This window comes from Clavelina lepadiformis, chromosome 1 (genome assembly GCF_947623445.1).
Source record: "Clavelina lepadiformis chromosome 1, kaClaLepa1.1, whole genome shotgun sequence".
NCBI classification, from domain to species: Eukaryota; Metazoa; Chordata; class Ascidiacea; order Aplousobranchia; family Clavelinidae; genus Clavelina; species Clavelina lepadiformis.
The window spans coordinates 25,906,510-25,919,525 of record NC_135240.1 but is presented as its reverse complement, the minus strand read 5'-3'; positions in this window follow the sequence as shown (position 1 = coordinate 25,919,525).

The following is a 13,016-nucleotide window of genomic DNA, read 5'->3' as shown; positions in this document are numbered from 1 at the left end:
AATTCTGTAATTAATATCTGAGGTACATTTTCCCATGAGACAAATATTACGTTTAGCGAGATTATATCTACAAAGAATCTCATTTTTTAGCTATATACCACTTTAAACCGAAGTGGTAAAAAACGTGTTGGTTAAAAAGTGAGCTTAGCGCGAGCGCAGAACACAGTGGAAGTAAACAGTCAATTTTAGGCTTTGAAGAAAGCCGCAAGCGGAAGCAGTCTGTGACCGAACACAGGAAGCATTATTACAAGCTCCCGGCGGTGAATTTAAGCAAACAGCGTCGGGGAGAGATAAGTTTGGTCGAAGATATTGATATATTACAGATATTGCGCAACTGTTTTGAAAAATGAAATAGCAATGATGTCGCAATAATACACTATTTTAATAATTGTGTTAACGTTTTTTTTGTACAAAGGAACTTCCACCATCTAGCCGCGGATAAGGAAATGACTTAATAAGTTAAAACTGTCAATTTAGCACTGCGGCCAAAATTGGCGCTCCGTTAAAATTAATTAATGTATTTGGTTATTATCACAACCCTTAAATAAACCTAAACTGCGATCGTTTACTTTCAAGAACACAAAATCTAACGCATTACTTTTGTTTAAACTCAGTAGTGACATTTGCCTGGAAAGAGATAAAAAAATAAAATGTTACAAAGTGTCGATTTAGAAATATCAATTTTTGCTATGCCAGCCACGTGACTTCGTTGAAAATTTCTACGTCATTCGTCAATGTCATGGCAACCGACAAAGCGTCTGGAACACAATCGACTTTATTATAGAAAAGCTAAGTATTGCAATGCATTTTTATTAAAAATTATTTCGTTTGTCATATTCGCGAGTAGGAGGGGTCACGATTTTGTAGAAACCTTCACTACACATTCGCAGCGTACGCAATAAACATCTTTCTTACGTCACAATGGTGGCGTTTTCGAGTAATGCCGCGTGCAGCAATGACGTACATGAAAATAATTGCTGCGGTTAAAACTTTGTTATTGGCGACCAATGATGGCAAATTACAAAAACAAAACGCAAAAATAAACCTGAAAATATTGTATCACGTAATTATTAAAACACTGATGTGATTCCATGCAAAAATAAAACGGCAACATTTTCCGTCGCGATTTTGACGAGTTGCAAAAGTTATTTTTCACGATTGAGTAAATGGAGTAAGTAATTGTCTAATGAGAAAAGAAGTAAATAATACCAATTATTGCCAAATAATAAGTGCTTAAATGTCCATTACTGCTCAATACAAAGTGGCCAACACGCCTACAAAGGGCCTTTCTAAAACCATGCCAAAGTTTGTAACACGTCACTAATGGCTACACACTTGTAATTTAAACGTATTGGACAATTTACTTTTTTATGGCAAGCAAGAATAATACTTAGTAAAAAAAATTGTTAAATGGTAAAATAAGCACAAAAAATTTTTCTTTGGACAAATAGTTTATGAAAGACCAAATTTGTCACACTTTTTTACTTCTACAAACTACAGTTACCATCATCAAAATCACTTAAAGCCAATCGCATCGAGCTCAAAGGAAGCGGTGATAAATATTTTGCATTTAACAGTTGAAGTGATGTTAAAACTTAGTTTCTTTGTCTCACATACGACGGCGGCTTCACTGGGAATTGAAACTAAATATTGATTTACTGTGCTAGGGTGGTATCTTAGCAGTTAGGCCGGCTTCAGGCGACCCAAGCGGTGTAAATTTCAACAAAAGCAAACATTGGAATAATAGAGGTGGGATGCCCTGGCGATTTTAATGATTTACCGCTTAAAGCGAATGTCATATTCCCTGTATGAATAAGCAAACAATATATTGCACGTGAATACTACGTCGGCAAACAATAGCGCAGAAGGAGATTTGTCCAACACCGAAAACGGTTCCAGTTTTACCGTAAACGACATCTCGGTGAATCACACACCGCCATGGCTCTTCAAATGTCGCTCGCCAAGACGGACATATTGTCATCGTAAATATATTATTGCCATCTCCCGTTGGGAGACCTGCGGCACACTCTGGTTCGCGCGACATTACCGTATGACGTCATAATAAGCGACTAACCAAGTGCGTTCGTCGGGACGTGAGTCGCAATCTGTTAAACGAAACACAAATATTAAGTCGCCTCCGCATATTTCAAGCCGATGTGGAATTATTGTCGATCCCATTAAATATTCAGGGTCAGAGCGCAGACGTTTCTAGAAGGTTCGCCCTTTAAATTGGCAAGATTTGCCGCTCAGCAACTCCAGCTATAGCCAACTGTCAATGAAATGGTTGCCTTTCTGACAACACTAACGCTCAACTCAAATAGTGCCATCAAATCGCTGACGAATACATTGTTGACCATTTGCCGCGTTTGTCGCCTGACATGCTAACAGAAACTCAAGTTTTACCGGCATTTCACAGCTTTTGATTACTGAAAAAAATTAAAAATTTTACTTTTGTACAAGGTAAATTGATTTTTCGCAAAATGCCCGCCCTCCGGCATAGCAAGTTAGCAAAGCGAAAATCCAGCATTTATGGCTTCGATAAAATAACTTTTCTAGAGTCCGTCATGTACCAATGGGAAAGCAAGGCTTGATGTCAAAATAGCAAAACGGAAATATACAAGTGACTTGACAGAAGTTCGAAGGAAAGTTTATTTGAAAAGAGAAGAAGCATTTGGTGTGGGGAGCGCGATTACTTGGATCAAGTCCAACAACGGATACAACCCACAATGAGTACTGTGACGTTACAGCAGAGAGAGAGAAAGTGTCCGGTTTCCACCAAATGCCATTACCTTTTCAAGAGTACAGCATAAACGCTCTCACACAAGTTATAAATAGGCAACAATAATGATGCATTCACCACTACAGGCGTTTCAAAGCATCAATGTAGTGCCGTAACAACCATGACGGATTGAGCTACAACTGTGTCTATTCTTATTTCTTATCGCTCAGTCAGTGAGTCTCATGCTTAACTATATGGTATGCACTATCGAAACGGGCCAATAATGCCCTACATTCATAACAGCTTGAAAGCTACCTATAAAAGGAGAATAGCCATCTGGTTAGTTTGCTTTTATGAACGCGACAATCCGCAAGGCGGGCAACCATTATGACGTAAGTGATCGTAGTGGGAAGAATTTAAGTGAACGTATAGCACTGAGACGCAAACTGCTTCTGTAGACAAAAGTATGTCGACTCTTTTAGCAAATCACGCTTGGAGAAAGAGAACATGAAATCAGGTTGAGAAAGTCCTACATCAAACACGATCACTTTCACTAACTGAACTTCCAGCTTAAGCGGATTAACGTGCGGCTTCAATCCTGAAAAACTGACGACGCAAAAAAGCACTTCTTCATAAAATAAAATCATAAACACAAAATCAGTACAGAACCAACGCAAGGTTTGCAATAAACTCTAGGCAGAAATGGACTACAACAAAAACACCTGACTTGAATTCCAGCAATCCTTGCACAATACAACCCCAAACGCAATTGTCGCAAACAACACTTCACATAGCATATGGCATTATAAGTGTCCTAACTAAGATTGCCTGAGCCCTAGTCTTCCTTTCTCTTCAAAGTTTAAACAAAACGTGACCGAATTCATCGAGACCATTTCTCTTAATGACTGCATGTCGTTTCTTACTAGTTTGATAATACAATTCGTGTAACTGCTCTTAATGGCCCGTTCTCAGTTAGACCGGATGCCGAAATGTGCCTTTGTGTAGATCGTATGCAAGTTAGGGCACGAGTCGCGGTAGGAGGTCGCATTGTTTATAATTAGCTTGCTGCCAGCAATTCAATCGACTAAACTGCTTAGAGAACTTATGGAGGGTGTAAGGACGCCGTCTATCTTACAACACGGTTCAGGAACACAGGCTAAACGTTCATACAAGCTCTACCTGCTAACACTATCAAACAATTGAAAGCTTTCGCGATAGGACTAATTGTGTTATAGGCGTAGCTAATTTTCTAACGTTCCACATCTGCCGTTTTGATTGACGTGTTCTGTCGATGCTAAACGACCAGCTATCCTCAAGACGCTTAATCTGATAATCTCTCATCAGAAGAGAACAAGACAGCGAGCTATTTCTTACACCTGGTAGATACTTGCTGACTCAAATATGACATGTAATTTATTGATGGTAAAGCTTATTTCCACATGGGTTATTTTGGCCGTTTAGCCACTTCTCCTAACGATTTTGCCAAAGAAAACGCTCAACATCCGAAAGTTATCGATCTTGTATAACATGTTCGAAAGCATCCTGCTTGGCGCTATATCACACCTCACCAGCATCAATGGTTACACTTAAAATACACCGCCAACCATGACCTGGCAGTCTGAAACGTCAATTGAAATGTCCATTCCATTCAACGCACAACATTCTGTTTCGCCAAATTTAGTTGGCTCGTGCTAGAATAAGCTTTTGTGTACAAATGCACACGTGCTTGCTGACGTAACACCTCCACAAATCAAGTGATGGGGTCACGCGTCAGCTCAAACTTCTTACTACGTCACAATGATAAAACGACCACGGTCAAAAGAAAACAATAACATTGATTACACCAGCGCACAAAAGGTGGCGTACACCTTTGTGGTCTATATGTTACCAAACAGTACTACAGCTGCTGTACATTACTAATGTTGCTCAAATTTTTAGTTACCTTTTCAATTACAACGTCTTGTGCTTTCTCAAGAATCTTCTTCATAAATTTTTAGTAATGTCTTTTAACAATAATACAGTACGTGTTTTTTCCTGCGCCAGTATCTGTGACACTACCACTAAGGTATGTAGACATGTCAGCTTGTCATTTTCAGAAGGTCACAGGTATTAAATATTTGCTTGCACAACGGTTGTAAGCCCTTATCTATCTTTCTTTTCCTGACACCACACTGTTTTATAATCAGTTTTTATCCGTTCAAAGAACACGGCAACCTAGTTTTTACTTGTGGAAAGCACAGCAACATTGATTAGTCTATATCAATATGTAACGAACAGCACAGCAAATAGCCTGACCACTTTTCAACTGAATTAAGTTACAAGATACACGCGTACTAGGAGATATACGACGTAGTTAGTTGCCCGTGGGGCAGTTACTAAACGTGCCCAATTTGTTTGTACACCGTTTTCTTTTGTGATAAAGTGTACAGAAGTGTGTCGTCACAATAGAATCTAAATAAACGAAAGCGGCAGTCCAGACGCGATAGGCGAAGAAAAACGACGACCCTTCGAGGGTTGTTGAAATGGAGAAGGCAAAACCATTAATACGTGAAATACGGCGCGTTAACGACAGATTGTAAACAAAACAAAAACAATGTTGTTCACTATAAATAGCCTACGTGCCTTTAACGTAGCCAAAATGCTTAGTGGCGTAATGCACACTAATTTACACAACTAGGGGCACTGCAAGCCAAACTCATTCTTACTTAAAAACGTCTTTCGACAACCATGCCAGTCTTAGTATACAACCTCATCTAAGTTCATTAGAAAGTTAACGGTGTTCCGTTGAGCGTTCTTTAACCATCTTTTTATTGCCGGTTGATATACACGAGCTTCGATGCCTGCGAGTTAAAACGAAACCTCTCGTCGCAACAGCGCGATGAAATCGCTTTAGTCTTCTGCCCTATACGGTCATAGAGTACTATTTTTAACGTCAGTTTTGTAGTGATTACGTACGAAACACATCCTCTGTATCGCTTGACTTAAGTTTCACAGCTTTGCCTTAATTTCCCACAAATGCTACCAGCACCAACTAGTTAAACAAAAACTTACAAATACATTACACCAACGTAAACAAAAACTGCCAAAACAATGGGATGCCGTAGCCCCTTAAGCCTGGTAGCCGGGAAAGAAGGCAACATGCAAGTAATACAGCAATACACAAGCAATGGGCCTGCAGTGACAAGGGCCTTGAGCCTTCCGTTTTCTACCTAGTGTGACGTTTATGACAAGCAAGTGATATCATAAACGTGCACGAAACTTAATCGGATTGCTGAAACGTGACAGAAATTAGCACGTTGATTCGACGGGCGACTATTCAAATTGTAAAGGCGCAAAATGGGTACTAATTGCGACTAACCCGGCATGCTTTGCTCGGAAGTATGTATGCGTCGCTGATACAGCCAGTCGGCATGTAATGTGGAAAGTCTAACAATCACAATTAACACAACGTAATGACACCTTTTATCTGATTAATGGATAAAATCATGCAAAGACTTGATATGAAATAGCGATTGCACGTTCAATAATTCTGAGCTTTGCTTTTGCTGAAGTTCGCTTTCGTTAACGAAGGTCCAGTTATGGCATGTGCCTTGTATACTATACACCATGGCAAAAAATAAAGTTCTATTTTTCACCAGTTGTGCCTTATATTTGATCATTATCATGCCTGGTGGTAGCTATAGTATATCTAAACATCATGGGTTAGCAATTACGTTTTTGCACGACTCATAAAAATAATACAACAGTCACGAGAATCGTAATCCAAACGTTTCAGAATCACCCAAAATGCAAAATTAAAGAAATTCGACATTTTCTATGTTTTTTCTTTTCATAGAGCTTGTCCGTTATGTGCGAGCGGATTTTAGTTAATTCTCCCCCGTCTTCTTAGCTTTCATATCGACATTTCTATGCAACTTCATCTAGCATTTAGCAATAAGATGGCAGACTAACTGAAACAACGCTACACTGGTAAAAATACTGTAAACCCTAAAGTGACCAAACAATGGGGTCTGTGATGCACATTGGGGTCAATCATAATTAGAAAGGATCGTTGGCAAAAATAGGGCAAACAATTGTAGTGCAGAGATGGCTTATGAAAAGTTTGTATTGTAATTAAGCTGATTAAGTTTTAAACTGCTTTTGCGACCGCACTTCTATTTGTCAACCCTCGGTACAAACAAAAACGATGATCTCCTTTCAAACACGGCGCAGCTGTAAGCTTGGCACATGCCAACGCCATGGGTCGGTTTCGCTTGGTCGCTTTGCCACACACAGGGAACGCAGGTGAGCCACAGAAGGTCAAATTTAATCGCCGTATGGCGTTAGGAAGTGCGCATGGGCACTTAAAACAAATGAGAGAAACTTTCTTGTGACATCATAAAGCACAATTAGACGGCTGCCAATGCCAGCAGCTCAGAAAGTGATAGACCTATTCGCACATTGTTTGAGTCAAAATTGGAATTCCTTTGCTCAAACCGAGTGAGAATAAAGGACATTTGTATGCACAGGTGCAAAAGGTGTACATTGTGTAAGCAATCAGGTCAAAAAACACCGAATATTTGCAAACCAGTTGGAATTAGTTTTGCAAAACGACCTTTAGTTGTGTATGAACGCAGGTGGGAGCGTTTAGAAAAAAATGGAAAGTTTGCGAAAATCAATTCCATTTTAACAGCCACATCGTTTATTCGTTCATAATCGCGATAGCAAGGTGACATTGTTCGCTACATAGCGTGAAATCTGGCTGAGAGCCAAGCAGGACGCAGGTTACGAGGTTGACTTCCTGTGTTTGCTATTAACGCTGCGATGCAACTCTTCTATCAATAAACACACTGTTTTTTACTTTAATCCCACACTACATGTGTAGAACCAAGAATAGCAGCTTTTATTATAAACAGCTTTGGCAAAAGCGAATGAAAACACAACTGAAAGGCAACCAAGTGCGACTGACGCTCTACACACAGCTATTTTTTTATCAAAACTTAAGGACCACGTAATGTGGTAGCTGGACTTGTACCAGCATTAACAAAACCATTTCTTAGATAAATATATATATATTTTTATTACATAACCAGCAATGAAATATTCTTGTTAATATAACTCTACATTGATACTTCACAAAACATTAAAATTGACGTCATCATAGGAATACCCAACCAATTGAAACGGGAAGATATATTTAAGCCATTTGCTCATATTAACTATAAGCACATCGCATAAAAGCTGGTCAGAGTCAAGCTTCTTTGTGCTTAAACAAACACACTAAGCAAAACAAAATAATTTAAAATACCACATGTTTGGCGACACAGCTTGTTTTTTCTAGATTTTACTGCACTGTATGTTCATGCCATTTAATAAGCGACTTGTCGTTATTTTTTTAAACTACCCGAAACGCCAGCAGTCTTGCTGGGTGTGACGTCACGATGTGCAAACAAGGCCGCAAACCCTTTAAAAAACCCAAAGAGCCGTCTTTCTGCGTCGACGAGATATCTGTGAGGCGTAGACCGAACCTTACAACTGATCGATACAAAACTCAAGTCACCCATACCTTCTAATTGACTGATGTACACGTCGGCTTTGCTTAGTCGGTAACTCAATAATAACCCGGTTGCCTTCACAATTTCCTGTTACTATACAATCCCTCGTTACGGCGGGTAAGCCACAATTACTTGTCGTTTAAATTCGCCGCTGCATAGAAAGAGCGCAGCAGATTTCGCAGAGAAATATTTCCTGACGCTGTATGAGTTTCAACTGACATTTTGCAACCGCCCACTTCTGAAGCGTATGATGGTCAGTTACTAATTACTAGCGCTAAACGTTTATAAGTGAATGACAATTAACAGGTTAACCGATACCAAAAGCTATACAAAAAAGGTGTCACAAGGTTAAGAAATGTCACAAGAAAAAACCATCAAATTTATTGCAATATTTAAAACATGCTGCATGTCTAATTATGGCAATGCTGACCGACATAAACATTCTTGACAAAACGCTTTCCACTTCGGGGAAAACCCGTTTTGATTTCGATAAATTTACGGTTGTTGTTATATTTACATTCGTTGTACAGTGTAACACACATAAATCATAGAGATGCTGTTATCAAAACTTGGTTTTTGCTTTTTGCGCCACAAACTAAGTAATAAATAACTGCAAATTAAGTCCGCCAAATCGAAAACTGAATCGCCGCTCAGTAAATTAACGGGTCGCACCGCGCACGCGTACAACGCAAGAAAAGCATCCCACAATAAATCAGGTTAGACCGGCGTGACCCGGTGACTGGGTTAAAATTATGTTAATGAAGAAAAGGATTATTAGTTACAAAACAAAGCGCCTTCTTCAAAACACTCTCAGTCGTTCCAAAATGATATCATCAAACCCAATCGCACCTTTCAGGTCAAGACATTGAATCACTGTCTCAGAGAGTCCACGTTTGCGCCAACGCCGGATTCAACGTAACAAAAGTAATTGTGACCTCATAATGATTCATAGTAGCCGGTCAAGCAAAGGCAATACCACTTGTAAGGACAAACTAACTCAAACACAGCTTAACACGACCCAAACTGCGTTTGGTAACTTCCAGATTTTTACAAAAGCTCAACGACAAACGAACAGTGTGATTTATTGTTTAAAAACGTAATAGATACCGTAGCCAAGTGACAATACAGCCACGAGCCAAAGCGACGATATATCACAGTCGCCAATTAGCTACTGTAAGTAGTTAGCATAAAATGCGGCATAAATCGAACGCTAGCCTAAGCTGGCCTTTTACAGTTTGGCAACCCTCGGCATATAACAGCAGATTAAAATGTAACCAAGTTTGTTCAAACAGACAGTTAAGAGCAAACTTATTTAAATATAAGTTACCATCGAACACTATGGCCCAGTCAACAAGATAGTAAACTTCGCTACGAATGAGCTTTTGATGACTTACGAGCCTTTTATTAACGGCGTATACAAGTAACACTTAATAAAAGCCGTGATACCAAATCTTGGATATTAACAAAGGTTAATTTAAAATAGACTCACTTTTTTCTGTTTAACTGCAACGCACCATAAGATTTTCCTTGTCTTGTTACGAAAATTGCTACCACAGTAACTAATTATTTTAAAATACGGGTATGTTGGATACCTTTCAATTACAGCTGATGGCAAACAAAGGTTAACACTCATCTCCGTTATATTCTGTTGCTGGGAACAGCACAAAAGCTAAATATGCGTGCTGTGTATTCACGCTCCATTCTGCAGCCTTTGAATAAACACGTATGTAAGAATGAAACAAATACTTTCCAGCACGCGACACTTATCATTGATCGAAGCTCGCCTACACATCGCAAGAGATTGATATTGTCATGGCTAATTACACCAGACGCTGAAATCACGACACCGTGAAAAAGGGAACGATTAAGTCACGTGGCTTGGATTTAATATGATTATGTTTTGTTCCTTCGCATTAGGAAAATTTTCCTAAATCTTTTTTTGTTGTGTATTCTCACTTTCGTTTTAAGTGAGTTGTAAATATGTTGGTCAGCCGTACCAGCGTGACCACTGAGTTCGGTCGTGCTAAAGTGACTCCAGAGTTATTTTAAGTGTATACATGACCTGTTTTTTGGTCATGCAAACACTGAGGTTGCCACTCTGTTACATGTTGCACAACATTATCGCATACATTTTGAAGCACTAAAAAATATCCACCAGAAGATCAGGCTTCATTCAAGCCAGCGCCCAATCGTCAGTCACCGAGACTAAACGATAAGAGTACATAAAAGGCTGTGTCGTATTAGGTGTTACATTGAGTAACAGCGCTGTATTGAAAGCCTACAACAGGACGATCTTTTCCGAAGCGAACAATAAGACAAGTCTGTCAGTCATTCGCCGCAACTGGCTTGTCAATTTTAATTCTCTTTTTGATTTGTCAGAAGAGAGAGTGGGACGTTTGGAGAGAGGTCACCGGCGTTTTCTCGTTTTCTCTTCATTGTATTCGGGAGCAATTTAAACGGAATGTTTTCTAAGACCGCTGGCTACGATTTTTGTCGAGACGTTCCAATCGCTTCCCCGCTTGTTCTGCAGAAGCTGGCCTCGTTTGCTTTAAGTTTAATTCAACCCCGCGCCACCTTATTTGAAGGAGGATGTCTTGGGCCAAACCAGAGCAGACAGACTGTGTTTATTCTATTATGATGTGAACAATCGAAGCAACATCTCATTGGTGGAAAGTTGTTTTTTACGTTTTGACGTCGCTCATAAGTTTGCGCGTCACAATTTTTATGCACTCACTACAATATTCTAAGATCATGACGCAATCATTTTATTCAGTTTTAGGTACAAACGCAACGCGTGACGTCGATTGAAGCGTTTCTCCGGTAATAAATAAATGATAAGGCCGAGATACAAGATATCCTTATTCTACTTTTGCATAAATATTGATTTATTTGGTAGCGAGAGGCGGGATAGCAGCCATAACATAGCAACACCACACAAGCCTGTGCAAATGTGACAGAGCGTTGCCTGGAAACTCGACATTTGTCCAAACTGAAAATCGTTAAAATAACCTTTTGCGGTTTTTGTGAGTCAACCGGTTATAACCGTACGACAAACTACGGCTATTTCTTTCTTAATCCTGCTTGAGGAAAAAAGGAAGACCTAGAACGTATATGGTGGCCTCGTGGGAACTGGGTAGTCAGCCCAAATGCATACAAAATATCTTATTGTTCTGATTTCGGTAATCTGTAGAAAAATACGCCCGTGATGCGCATTTTACAGTCGCACAGTGTTCAATAGATGTTTTGTGAAATGAGCTTCACGAACGAGCTTCAGACAATTTCCCAAATTAAAAACACACAGCACTCATGAATGCAGTTTGGAACATGTTGGTTTCAACTTGTCCCTAACTGCAAGAAACGTTTTTACCCTTTTCAGAGCAGAGTCACGAGTTAAAGTAATTTGTCTTAAATATAGATTTTGAAAACTTCCTTTACAGCCCTTATGTTGATTTTGGTATTATCTTCGTCTAACACCAGCCGCGCTTTCACAAACACATCACGTGATTTACTGGGTCGTCGTCAAACGGAAGAAAAATCATGACTTGGACAACTGATGCGAGATGGCTGAATAGCGTTGTGGTGGCTTTCATAATTCATCATATTGCCTTTTTTTGCTGCATTGTTTGTTCGCTTAGAATTGTGACGAAAAAGTTAAATGTGTTGGTATCGTGTGTTAAAAGGCTTTTATAAACAGAGCTAAGTAAAAGGGCCATTGTTGTACTTTAGGAGGGATTTATTTTGTAAGGTTTGCGCAAAACTCACCCTTATACCGTTAAACTGACAGGACAAAATGTTATGTGTAATAGTACGATAAAACTGATTTGTGGATAAAATTCCAAGTTAAAAAATTACCACAACTCGAGGATGGGGGTTGCAATTATTCCACACGTTGCAAAATTTTTTGACAACACATCGAGTGAACGCTGGTAGTAGGTTAAACTAACGCGATTGGAATGCTTTCAGTTAATCGACAGAAAAACTATCGCTGGTGAAGATAAAACAACAAATGTAAAATTGAAAAAATTCGTGGCCCCACTTTTCTTTTGAATTCCACTCGAGCGTGAAACTATAACCGGTCGAAAAAAAAAGAATTCTTGTTTTTTGAAACGTCTCGATCCGCATGCTGCGATATTTCAAAATATGCGGTATTTACTTTGAAAGCACGAGCAAAAACGGGTGATAAATCAAATCTCGAGTTGTAATGTACCTGTGCAGGCATTATCACTGAACGTACAGTTTGTCTTCTCGTGCGATGGTTGTTGGTTTTGGCGAGTTACTTGTACCGCACAAGTAGACATCTGTGTTCGCGCTCGCTTTTATTTCATTGTCGTTGTTAGCACTCACCTTTGAGAAAAGCTGTAAGCCTGCCTAAAACAATTTTTTACTCGACTAGGGTAAAAAGTTTTCACGCCTTCAAACCTAAAATGTCTGAAGTGTTAACGGTTCCCTCTCGCATTGTAAAGGTCAACTAAAGCTTTCTGGTCACAACAAACAACTCAAGTCTATCTATCCTGTCACGTGGCAACGATCAGACCAACGGGAAGCGATCCAATACTGAGGGTTAATTTTCTTGAAGCTTTTTGATTAACGGCAAAATTGCGTCAGTGATAAACTCGTGATTACTCCGACAATTAATTTCTTAAACGAAGTCTAATTTTAGTTGTTGTCAAATTATGATAGAAAATTTGCATTCAAGTCGTATAACTAATCAACCAGCTAAACAAACTCGGCAAAAACTGCTGTTGTCTCTTACGCAGAACATC